Source organism: Salvelinus sp. IW2-2015, unplaced genomic scaffold, assembly GCF_002910315.2.
Source record: "Salvelinus sp. IW2-2015 unplaced genomic scaffold, ASM291031v2 Un_scaffold2615, whole genome shotgun sequence".
In the NCBI taxonomy this organism is placed as follows: domain Eukaryota; kingdom Metazoa; phylum Chordata; class Actinopteri; order Salmoniformes; family Salmonidae; genus Salvelinus; species Salvelinus sp. IW2-2015.
In genome coordinates this window covers 71,589-84,354 of record NW_019943923.1, presented here as the reverse complement: position 1 = coordinate 84,354, position 12,766 = coordinate 71,589, and positions in this window count along the sequence as shown.

The window sequence follows — 12,766 nt, the reverse complement described above, 5'->3', positions numbered from 1 at the left end:
GCAAATGCATTCTTATTGTGAATTAATTCTGTGCAAAAATAAACACGACACATATGATAAAACTGTTTGGGTAAAGATGTTAGCCAAGAGAAATCCTCATAATCAAGAGCTGATACAGAACACAATGTGTTGGCCAAGTTATTGTTTTTGTCTAGCCTAGCCTGGTGGGAATTTGGTGCATGGTAGGCTAGCCGACCTAGCTTAGCTTACTTTAGCTAGCATTGTAGCATGAGGGAATGACTGAGCTAACGGCGCTCATGGCTGCTGTCATGCTGATGCAAAATGGCGCTGAGAACACAATGGGAGATATGAACAATAATGCGGCAGCCATTATAGGACATTTGGGGTATGTGGCTTCACAGCCCAGCATCCTGCAACACTTTCAATGATAATTGGGTAATACATAGGCCTATAGTCAAATTGATCAAAATAAACCAGTTATGTAATTGAACCGTACCTTATGTTAATGAGATAGGCCTGAAGTATTTAGCACGACTGACTATTTATACCTTTGTTTGGTTTATACCTCAATTATTGACATTGTCAGAACCAAAATAATAACATAAGAAYAAKAATAATATKAATAAGAATTATAATAATAATACAAATTATAATAATAATAATAATTATGTSCAGTATTGCATTGTTTATGTAGGCCTAATATGCCTAATAATCATGCATTATAGTAGGCCTAAAATTCACAATGAATAATGTGTATTCCTAAGACATAAATGAAGCTCTTCTCTGACTCAGCCTGTCTACTGTACCTATTTAAAATGCATCTCCTGGATCTGTGTTCCAATAAGCACTCTCCTCCTTGTCAACTGCCTGTCTACCCGCCTCTCCATAATCACATAGTCTACACACATACATGTTATCTTATAAAGCAGTATTACTATGCCATCACTACATAACTCACAAGCTAGTCCRATATTCCCTTTTATGATGGTACTTAGAGGGAGTTATTTTATTAAAGACATTGATATTAAGTTCCTATATCAAACATGAATACTATCATTATTTCATACTGCAATTACTTAGCCTACTGTGTCTCTGCCAAAGTAATGGCCCTTACATTGTACTCCTGGTGGGGAAACCAAATGTGTAGTGTGCACCAGCTAGACCCAGAATGGCTTCCTAGTGTGCATGGAATCAAGTTTAAGGAGAGGAAACTGAGAACTAGAACCGGGTCACAGACCTTTGGAGTCATCAGACTCAGGGGGCCTTCAGGAAAAACATTGGAGTGGTCCACACAGGGTTCAGCTAAGACTAGTGTGTGTGGCAGGAATCGTCACCCCCCCCCCCCCCCCTTTCCATGAAAGACAAAGACACCTGATCGATCCCAACTTCAGAGGTCCCTATCTGCCTCGTCAATGGCAGAGCACACTCACAACGTGACAGGTATGAATCAATTGAACGTTCAAATAACCCCCGGAATGAATGGGGTCAGTTCAGTTCAGTGGTATACCTTGGTGTTTGTGTGTGTGTGTAGGTGTGTATGTGGCAGAGATAGAGGAGAGTGGGATTGAGGTGGTGTGTGTTCATATTTGACAAGGGTGTGTATCACTTGATCCTTTCAGGATATATCAGCTGATCAACATACATCGTGAAGGCTATGGAAACATGGGTTTTGACAAAGTGAGATGTTAACAAAATTAGCATTAGTAAACTTAACATTAGCATTAGTGGAAGGCGAAGAATTACGATTCATGTCAAGTTTAAGGTTGAAAAGGGCAACTGGGGTGTCTTATTGACCAAATGAAAGCCCATCTAAACTGTCGAAACTTGTATCCTCAGTGCTGCATCTCAGCAGAGAGTCACTTCTTGGCTCAACTTCAGCTAGCTCAAGCTAGCACTTCCCAACCTCCTGAAGTGAGTCGCTATGGGAATGGACATGTTCATTCAGCTTCTCATGTGAAACATCTAGTCCACTCTACCTGGGACCAGACCAAAACCTGGACATAAGCACAAGGAAGACGCCGGCCATTGTTTAGACAACAGAAGTCACGCCCCGAAGCCCTTACTAGATCAGTAAACACAGGAGCAGGAGGTAATGGCCGACTGATATGGTTTATGTGCTTGATAATTGGAGGTGTGGTGCCTGTGTCTATGCTTCTCCATCTGTATTTGCTTTCTTTRGACTCCTGCCACTACTAAGAGAGAGAGTTTATCAACCGGGTCCCCTCACAATCGGCGAAAATCAAGACGTTTGTTTATTTCCCTCTTAGAGAGCGGCCATTGCTGTGAAGTTCTTGCGAGGTGTTTCTCTTGGACGGCACAGGCTAGTAAGGTGGAGCAAGGCAGAGATTTGTTGCATGAAGAGAAATGTCACTGCCCCAGATTTTTCAATATGATGTTTACACATAAATGTGGGATGGGTMAGTGTTCGCTATAGCCAATCACATTTGAATGAGCCTAATGAGTGTTGGCTATAACTYGTCTGATTGGCTATGAGGGCTCACATGAGGAGGAAGTAGGAGGTAGGCCAGGAAAAGCAGCAGCTGCATGCACAAACTGTCTTCACATTGGAAACCTGACTAGGTTGACCTGTATGTACAGTGCCTTCAGAAAGTATTCATACCCCTTGACTTATTCCACATTTTGTTGTGTTACACAACAATTCAGAATTGATTAAATATTTTTTTCTCTCACACATCTACACACAATACCCCATAATGACAAAGTGAAACATGTTTTTCAATTTTTTAGCAAATGTATTGAAAATAAAATACAGAAATGTTTCATTTACATATGTTTTCACACCCCTGAGTCAATACACGTTAGAATATCCTTTGGCAGAGATTACAGCTGTGAGTTATTCTGGGTAAGTCTAAGAGATTTGCACACATGGATTGTACGATATTTTCACATTATTCTTTTTAAATTCTTCAAGCTCTGTCAAGTGGATTGTTGATCATTGCTAGACAGCCATTTTCAAGTTTTGCCATAGATTTTCAAGCCAATTTAAGTCAAAACTTTAACTAGGCCACTCAAAAACATTAAATGTMATCTTGGTAAGCAACTCCATTGTATATTTGTCCTTGTGTTTTAGGTTATTGTCCTGCTGAAAGGTGAATTTCTCTCCCAGTGTCTGTTGAAAAGCAAACTGAACCAGGTTTTGGATTTTGCTTGTGCTTAGCTCTATTCCGTTTCTTTTTATCCTAAAAAAACTCCCTAGTCCTTGCCGATGACAACCATACACATAACAGGATGCAGCCACCACCATGGTTGAAAATAGGAAGAGTGGTACTCAGTGATGTGTTGTGTTAGATTTGCCCAAACATAACACTTTGTATTCAGGACATGAAGTTCAGTACTTTACCACATTTCTCCAGTTTTGGAATATTTTWATTCTGTACAGGCTTCCYTCTTCACKCAGTCATTTAGGTTAGTATTGTGGAGTAACTACAATTTATTTATTTATTTTACCTTTATTTAACTAGGCAAGTCAGTTAAGAATAAATTCTTATCTACAATGACGGCCTATCCCRGCCAAACCCAGACGACACCRGGCCAATTGTGTGCTGCCCAATGGGACTCCCAATCACAGCCAGATGTCATACAGCCTGGATTTGAACCAGGGTCTGTAGTGACACCTCTTGCACTGAGATGCAGTGCCTTAGACCGCTGCGCCACCCAGGAGCCCCCAACAATGTCGTTGATCCATCCTCAGTTTTATCCTATCACAGCCATTAAACTATGTAACTGTTTTAAAGTCACCATTGGCCTCATGGTGAAATCCCTGAGAGGTTTCCTTCCTCGCCGGCAACTGAGTTAGGAAGGACATCTGTATCTTTGTAGTGACCGGGTGTATTCATTCACCATCCAAAGTGTAATTAATAACTTCACCATGCTTAAAGGGGCATTCAATGTCTGCTTTATTATTTTTACCCATCTACCAATAGGTGCCCTTATTATCAAGGCATAGGAAAAACTTCCCTGGTCTTTGTGTTTGAAATTCACTGCTTGACTGAGGGACCTTACAGATAACTGTATGTGTGGGGTACAGACATGAGGTACTCATTCGAAAATCATGTTAAACACTATTATTGCACACAGAGTCATGCAACTTATCATGTGACTTGTGAAGCAAATGTTTACTACTGAACGTATTTAGGCTTGCCGTAACAAAGACTCAAGACATTTCAGCTTTTCATTTGAATTCATTTGTAAAAATTCCTAAAAACATAATTCCACTTTGATATTGTGRGGTRTTATGTGTAAGGCCAGTGACACACAATCTACATTTAATACATTTTAAATTCAGGCTGTAACACAACAAAATGTGGAAAAAGTCAAGGGGTGTGAATACTTTCTGAAGGCACTAAAGATGTACCATAACAGTGTAAGGTATCAAACTCCGACACTATTCATCACTTTGTTCTTTGATTCACATGGATCTTTATGACCACAACATTGTTGTTATAGTAGATAAACAGTTGAAATGTCACATTATGATCATAACAACATAGATTTCATATTTGACATTAAAGTAGGACGTAGGGTTTGACATAATCTCACACAAGAATGGAATAAACCGTAACTGAAAAGTGGAGAACTCATCACATTTCTTCTCATATTGTCTGAATTGAACAAAGGCTTTGCTGAGGAAAATGAGCGACACCAAGACTTTKGTTGCTGCTGTTACGGTTTGATCACAGAAGCCGCCACATCAAAGAGCTATTTCCAGGAGGGAAAAAGACAGGTCCTGTGAGCTGCTCCTGACACACCAGAGAGAATGGTAGGCAGTAGCCTCAAGTGATGTCCGCTGATGCCGTGGAGTCACGCAATGTCATATCTGTACGGTGTACACTGGTGGAATTACAATGAAACTCTCCTTGATTCAATAGGACAGGTAACACTTTACATGTAGTTCTCCTTTTATTATGTGGTTACTCGATTACATCTTTGATAGCCAGAATACAAAATCACTCACAATTACATTATATCTGCTGATAAAGTAGTCCTAACATGTAGAAATACATAACCAGTAGTCCTACACACGTTACACTCCCCTCCATATTACTAGTCCATGTATAACTATTTTGTAATACAATAGGTATTTATACAATTATTACCAAATAAATTGAAATTATATGTGATGTTTGGTCAACTTTAGAATAAAAAGGGACCTAAATTATAAATGGTATGGAACGTAAAGTCGAACCTTATAAAGTACACTGTATATGAACATGATGTCACCATCGCTCCTCCTGGAATTTCCCTGTGTTTTTCCAGGTTGCAATCTGAGGTGATAACATTGGTTGACAGCCAGATAACTTTTTAACCTTATCAGCGATGGYTGCACACAGATAAGACAAATCCAATGTGGCAGTGAACCAATATGGCTGCCGACACATTGTCTCAGCCCACAACTGCTGATGTCCTTCAAACACAACTGGGGCAATCCACATGGAAAGAGGTGCAAAAGCAAAGAAASAAACAAACTGTGTTTGAGAGCCATGTAAATATGGCTATGAAATATGCCACATGTTTTGATAGGCTAGAGACAATACAGATTCAGTAGTTCTCCACTGTTCCGTAACATTCTTCCTATCTCATCATTCCATAGCCTCACAGATGTGCCAGACTCCCATACACACAGACACATTCACTCACTCACGTGTATCAGGTCAGAGTTCAGGGGATATCACAACTGAAGTTTCTGCCACCATTTAAATAGGAATTTCTCAATATACAGTAAAGACAGTGATAAACATTGGTAACACTTGATACCGTACGTTACATTGCCCTCAATTACTCTATAACCACTACGGTAACCTCTGAACTGTAACTTCTCAGCATTACACACACAGTAACTGAAGAGAAACAGGCAACAAGACATGACTTGGCAAAGTGACACTTGATTTGGCAACCGACCAGATTCTGTTACTACCAGCATCGTTTCCATGTAGTTACATGATAAAAACATGTCGGAATTATAAAGCATGCATATATCTATATCCTGCAAGTGTCACCCCACCCCCACCTCACACACACAAATTGACTGTGTTGGAATTATACTGTAGATTCTTCACATTGAGCCTTTCTCCACATATCAAGTTGAGAACTTCAACAACTTACAGCTGAGTGTATTGTGACCAACTGAAATATGTCTGACAATAGCATGAGCAGCCTGGAGGGGCCTATAGAAAGGGGGGTTGTGGGAGGAGGATTTTGGGGTCATATCCTGTGGTCTAGAACGTGGGCGGAGAACCGTGCTGCTTGTGAGCCAGGATAGTCCCCTCCATCAGCACCTCATTCAGAACCTCAGCAGCCATACGAGATGACCTCATCCAAACTAAGGATTCCATATGGCCATCCACATCTGAGGGGGAAAACTAACCAATCAAGGTTGTTGTTGTGTCAACCCCATTGCTTCATTAGCAACTTCTCACTGATACTTGACGTGATTATGACACACACAAAGACAATGGTGAGTTTAAACCAATAATCTGTGACACATGAGAATATCACTATATACCGGCACTTTTTTTCTCCTCTAGTCTTGTTTGTTTCCTGGTTCTGGGGTGGAGAGTGGTTCTACATTCTACATTGCGGCGGTGTTAATGTAATCGGCTGCCTATTCAGCAGTCGAGAGGGAAATCTCCTCAACCCGTCGCCTATCACATTCCACGCTTTTCGGGAAAGACGGGGCCTGCTTCCAGGAATGCTGTAATGGGCCCGGAGGGTCATGTGACTGTCTAAAAGCCCAGAGTGCGCTCAGTGGTTCTCAGACTGCCCTCTGTATAACGGAAGGATCCGATGACACAGCGCTTAGAGAATAGGCCGGCGACAATGCGCACACTTCAGCAGCATGGCCATAAGGTACAGGGGCGTTGTTTTATCAAAATCAGTATGTCTAGGTGTCATGATATGGCCCATATGGCTCACTGCTAGAAAGTAGAAGAACACACACTCACAGTAGGACACACACTCACTCCTCTTTGAGGAGTGCATCTCACACAAAGTGGATTTTGTCAAATGACGGAGCTCGAACCAGGTCAAAGGTCATAAGGTCATTATCGAATCAAACTGTTCATATCTACGATGGAGAGAAGATGACGTAGCCGGTTATTGCACCGAAGTCACTGACTTACAATAAAGCAGGAGATCGATATAATTATTTTTAACCTGATATTGCACAAATGAAATGAGATAATTTGACACATATCTGTTTGCTATATTCAATATTCAACTTGGAAAATGTAGAACTAAATATAGCATGGTTTTATCAGAGCCATATACACTGAGTGTACAAACATAAGGAACACCTCTTTCCATGACATTGACTGACCAGGTGACAACTACGATTCCTTATTGATGTAATTTGTTAAATCCACAACAAATCAGTGTAGATGAAGGGGAGGAGACAGGTTAAAGAAGGATTTTTAAGCCTTGAGGCAAAAGGGGGTGCAACTCAATATTAGGAAGGTGTTAATAATGTTTTGTACACTCAGTGTATAGCGATGTAGTCTATGTGGTGCTGGGTATACTGCATTATGACAACACAATATTCTAATGTGTTTTATTACCTGTTGATGGATGTAATTTTCTCCCCTGGGATACTGCAACACCAATCACAATGGTGATGCCACCGAGCACTGTACAGATTGTTACATTGAGTGGCTGGATAGACAATAACTGTGGTGACAGCAGTTGACTAATCATCCCTGAGAAATACCTTACTCTCAAGTATTGACACACAGCGTGACAGGTACCATTATGAAATGAAAAACTAGCTGTCAAAACTGACTATCCTCGCATTGTGAAAAAAAAAAATGGTTTCAATGTCGTACCATCTGGTTTAACTACAGTAAATCAAGTCAACATAAGACACAGTCAATTGATACAAAGGCCGGAATAACTATGTTTTTTGTTATGTCTATCTTTTTTAAAGACGTAATGAAGGACAAAGAAGAAAATAAGATAAATATCTATCTGAAGGGTAAGTTTGGAAAGAGGGTGTGGAGGGAAATACTAGAAAGCCCTTCCCACAATAAAACAATTTTAAGATGACATTATGGAATACTGGTAATATGATGTCATAGAACAGTGGCTGCCGCTGATTGGCTGAAAACCCGGGGCGTGGGGTGGTTGGAATTGTCAACAAAGCAACATGACAGAAATGTAATGCATTTTTTCAAACTACCGTTAGTTTCTTTGAAAAGATGTACAAAGCAATCTGTGCATTTTAACAACAGCTATTTCACTTTTGCATGTAAAAAAACTGAATGACCACTGCTGCACATGCTGCCACTGTTTTGAACAGATTAGATTATACTATCTAGAATGAGCGGCCAGCTCACAAACGAAGGAGTGCACAATGGAGAACTGAACAAGCATACAGATGCAATAAGTGACTGGGGATAGCTAGCTAACATTGTCACAAAGCATAATGTGCTAGCCAGTAACTCAAATATTACTTTAGAAAGACTTGAAATTGGCATGGGAGCTAACTAGCTAGCAAGCTAGTAACTTAACTAGCTAGCAAGCTAGTAACTAGCTAGCTGCTTATCAAAGGTAGATAATTGGTTAATTTGACAAAAAAAATAATGAGCTATTTCTCAATGTTTCTCAAAATTACTGTAGCTCGCTAATTCATTTGATCATGCTTTGCGATACACCCGGTTTTATGCTGTTTTAGTCCACACAACATGTCGACCTGTCACCCACAGTAGAACCTGATGAATAATAAAATTGGCCAGCCACCGTCATGCTTTTTGTCCTACCAGATCCGCGATGAGAAAGATCTAGCTAGTGTATCCTTCTGTCCTTCGACTCTTGTCGGATGTCGGATGTCCGGCTCATCAGGTTCCAGGCTCCCATGACTATTATGATTACAATTTACTTCTTGGTTTAGCGCCATCTGTACCTGATAGAGCAGATCTAGTCTCACATGCGGAAGTAAGTCATTTGGCTCAAGAGACTTATTGGGAGGGAGAGCAGACCCAGAAGTTCTGTCGGGACTCACATTTGAGCGAACCACGACAGTCCATTTACTCTGTGCTGTTACAATTTGTGCAATAAAATTCTGCGATTTCATTGGGGCAGTTCCCCCTCCTATCAAATAGCTGGCAATCCATTCCTGTTTGCATGACCTATGCACCCGCGGAGCTGCTCGCAGTCACYGAGGGGCAGAGAAGTAAGTAACTGAACAGCTTGTTTTGAACARACAGGAACAKTTACCGCACTTTTATGAGCATTTAAAACATAATCAATGAATTATGTAATATACAGTACCAGTCAAGAGTTTGGACACACCTACTCATTCAAGGGTTTTACTTAATTTGTASTATTTTCTACATTGTAGAATAATAGTAAAGACATCAAAACTATGAAAGAACACACATGGAATCACGTAGTAACCCAAAAAAGTGTTAAACAAATCAAATGAGTTTCTTCAATGTAGCCACCCTTTGCGTTGATGACAGCTTTGCAAACTCTTGGCATTCTCCCAACCAGCTTCACCTGGAATGCTTTTCCAACAGTCTTGAAGGAGTTCCCACATATGCTGAGAACTTGTTGGCTGCTTTTCTTTTACTCTGCAGTCCAACTCATCCCAAACCATCCCATTTGGGTTGAGGTTGGGTGATTGTGGAAGCCAGGTCATCTGATGCAGCACTCATTCACTCTCCTTCTTGGTCAAATATCCCTTACACAGCCTGGAGGTGTGTTAGGTCATTGTCCTGTTGAAAAACAAATGATAGTGGGATTAAGCGCAAACCAGCTGGGATGGCGTATCGCTGCAGAATGCTGTGTTAGCCATGCTGGTTAAGTGTGCCTTGAATTCTAAATAAATCACAGAAAGTGTCACCAGCAAAGCACCATCCTCCATGCTTCATGGTGGGAACCACACATGTGGAGATCATCCTTTCACCTAYTCTGCGTCTCACAAAGACATGGCGTTTGGAACCAAAAATCTCAAATTTGGAGTCATCAGACCAAAGGACAGATTCCCACCAGTCTAATGTCCATTGCTCATGTTTCTTTGCCCTAGCAAGTCTCTTCTTATTATTGGTTGCCATTAGTAGTGGTTTCTTTGCAGCAATTCGACCATGATGTGTCGGTTACTTGAACTCTGTGTTACTTGAACTCTTACTTGAACTCTGAGGCTGGTAACTCTAATGAACTTATCTTCTGCTGTAGAGGTAACTTTCCTGGTCTTCCTTTCCTGTGGCGGTCTTCATGAGAGCCAGTTTCATCATTGATGTTTTTTGCGACTGCAGTTGAAGAAACTTTAAAAGTTTTTGAAATGTTCTGAATTGACTGACCTTCATGTCTTAAAGTAATGATGGACTGTCGTTTCTCTTTGCTTATTTGAGATGTTCTTGCCATAATATGGACTTGGTCTTTTACTAAATATGGCAATCGTCTATACACCACCCCTACCTTGTCACAACACAACTGATTGGCTAATACGCATAAAGAATKAAAGAAATTCCACAAATGAACTTTTAACAAGGCACACCTGTTAATTGAAATGCATTCCAGGTGACTATCTCATAAAGCTGGTTGAGAGAATGCCAAGAGTGTGCAAAGCTTTCATCAAGGCAAAGGGTGGATATTTTGAAGAATTTCAAATATAAAATATATTTTTATTTGTTTAAAACTTTTTGGGGTTACTGCATGATTCCATATTTGTTATTTCATAGGTTTGATGTATTCACTATTATTCTACAATGTAGAAAATAGTAAAAAATAAAGAAAAAACCTTGAATGAGTAGGTGCGTCCAAACTTTTGACTGGTACTGTATATATTTGTAATATAAACATGTGTTTATTTATTTTTTGGGACCAATCACAAACGGGACTCTGCCCCTWACACCCTAACGAGCGGGCCACCACTGTCGTAGAATCAAAAACATCAAGCAACCACTGGTTACCAAAACATTACCCTTTGCAGTACCATATCTAGCCAGCAGTGGAGACAACTATACGGATTCCATAGTGACAGGATGCCTGGTCACATTCCTCCATCAATCACAGTATAATAGTGCCTTCAGAAAGTATTCATATCCCTTGACTTATTCCACATTTTGTTGTGATACAGCCTGAATTCAAAATGGATTACATTTATTTTTCTCAGCCATCTACACACACAATACCCCATAATGACAAAGTGAAAACTTTTTAGAAATTGAAGCAAATTTATTGAAAATGAAATACCTCATTTACATAGGTATTCAAACCCCTGAGTCAATACTTTGTAGAAGCCCGTTTGGTGGCAATTACAGCTTTGAGTCGTCTTGGGTATGTCTGCATCAGCTTTGCACATCTGGATTTGTGGATTTTCTCTCATTCTTYCTGGCAGATTTTCTCAGGCTCTGTTAAGTTAGACAGGGAGCCGCGGTGAACAGCAGTCTTCATGTCTTTCCACCGATTTTCAATAGGATTCAAGTCTAGGATTTGGCTGGGCCACTCAAGGACTTTCACATTCTTGTTCTGAAACCGTTCCAGCATTGCTTTGGCTGTATGCTTGGGGTCATTGTCCTGTTGGAACATAAAAATTCCCCCCAGTCAAAGGTCTTTGCACTCTGAAGCAAGTTCTCATCAAGGATTGGCCTGTATTTAGCTCCATTCATTGTTCCATTTATCCTTACCAGTCTCCCAGTCCCTGCAGCTGAAAAGTATCCCCCATAACATGATGCTGCCACCACCATGCTTAACAGTGGGGATGGTGTTAGACGGGTGATGAGCTGTGCCTGGTTTTACATTTTTGTCTCATCGGCCCACAGAATCTTTTACCTTATGATCTCAGAGTCTTTCACATGCATTTTTTTCAAACTCCAGGCGTGCTGTCATGTGCCTTTTTCTCAGGATTGGCTTCTGTCTGGCCACTCTCCCATAAAGCCCAGATTTGTGAAGTGCTGTTGAGATTGTTGTCCTTCTGGTAGGTTCTCCCATCTCAGCCAAGGAACTCTGTAGTTCTGTCAGAGTGGTCATTGGGTTCCAAGTTACCTCCCTGACCAAGGTCGTTCTTGCCCTGTTGTTCAGTTTGGTCGGATGGCCACCTCTAGCCAGTGTCTGGTTAGTTCCATATTTTTTCCACTTCCAAATGATGGAGACCACTGTGCTCTTGGAAACTTTCAACACTCTAGAAATTGTTTAATATCCTTCCCCAGATATATGCCTCATCACAATTCTCGTAGATCTACGCACAGTTCCTTGGACTTCATGCTATAGTTTCTGCTCTGACATGCACTGTCAACTGTGGGACCTTATATAACAGGTGTGTTTCGCTCTAAATCATGTCCAAAATATTTAATTGGCCACAGCTGGACTCCAATCAAGTTGTAGTGACATCTCAAGGATGATCAAAGGAAATTGGATGCACTTGAGCTCTGTTTGGAGTTTCATAGCAAAGGGATGTGAATACTTATGTAAATGAGATCTTTCTGTGTTTAATTTTCACTTTGTCATTACGGGGTATTGTGTGTAGATCGGTGAGAAAATTATTCAGATTTATTTTGAATTCAGGCTGTGTTACACAACAAAATGTGGAATAAGTCAAGTTGGTATGAATATTTTTGAAGGCACTGAACATTAATTTGGCAAATTAGAGAAGTGTTATAATAGTGCATTGGTATATTGAGTTTAGAGCAACTGGTCCATATTACCAGAATACTACTAGACTAAGCTATCCATGAAACACAACAAACACCCCCCTCATTTCTATCATTCTGAATATCAAAACACATAGCACCATATGAGTGTCTCTGAGCCTCACTACTTTCACCTTCTCAAAGCTGGTGAGACAAAATGC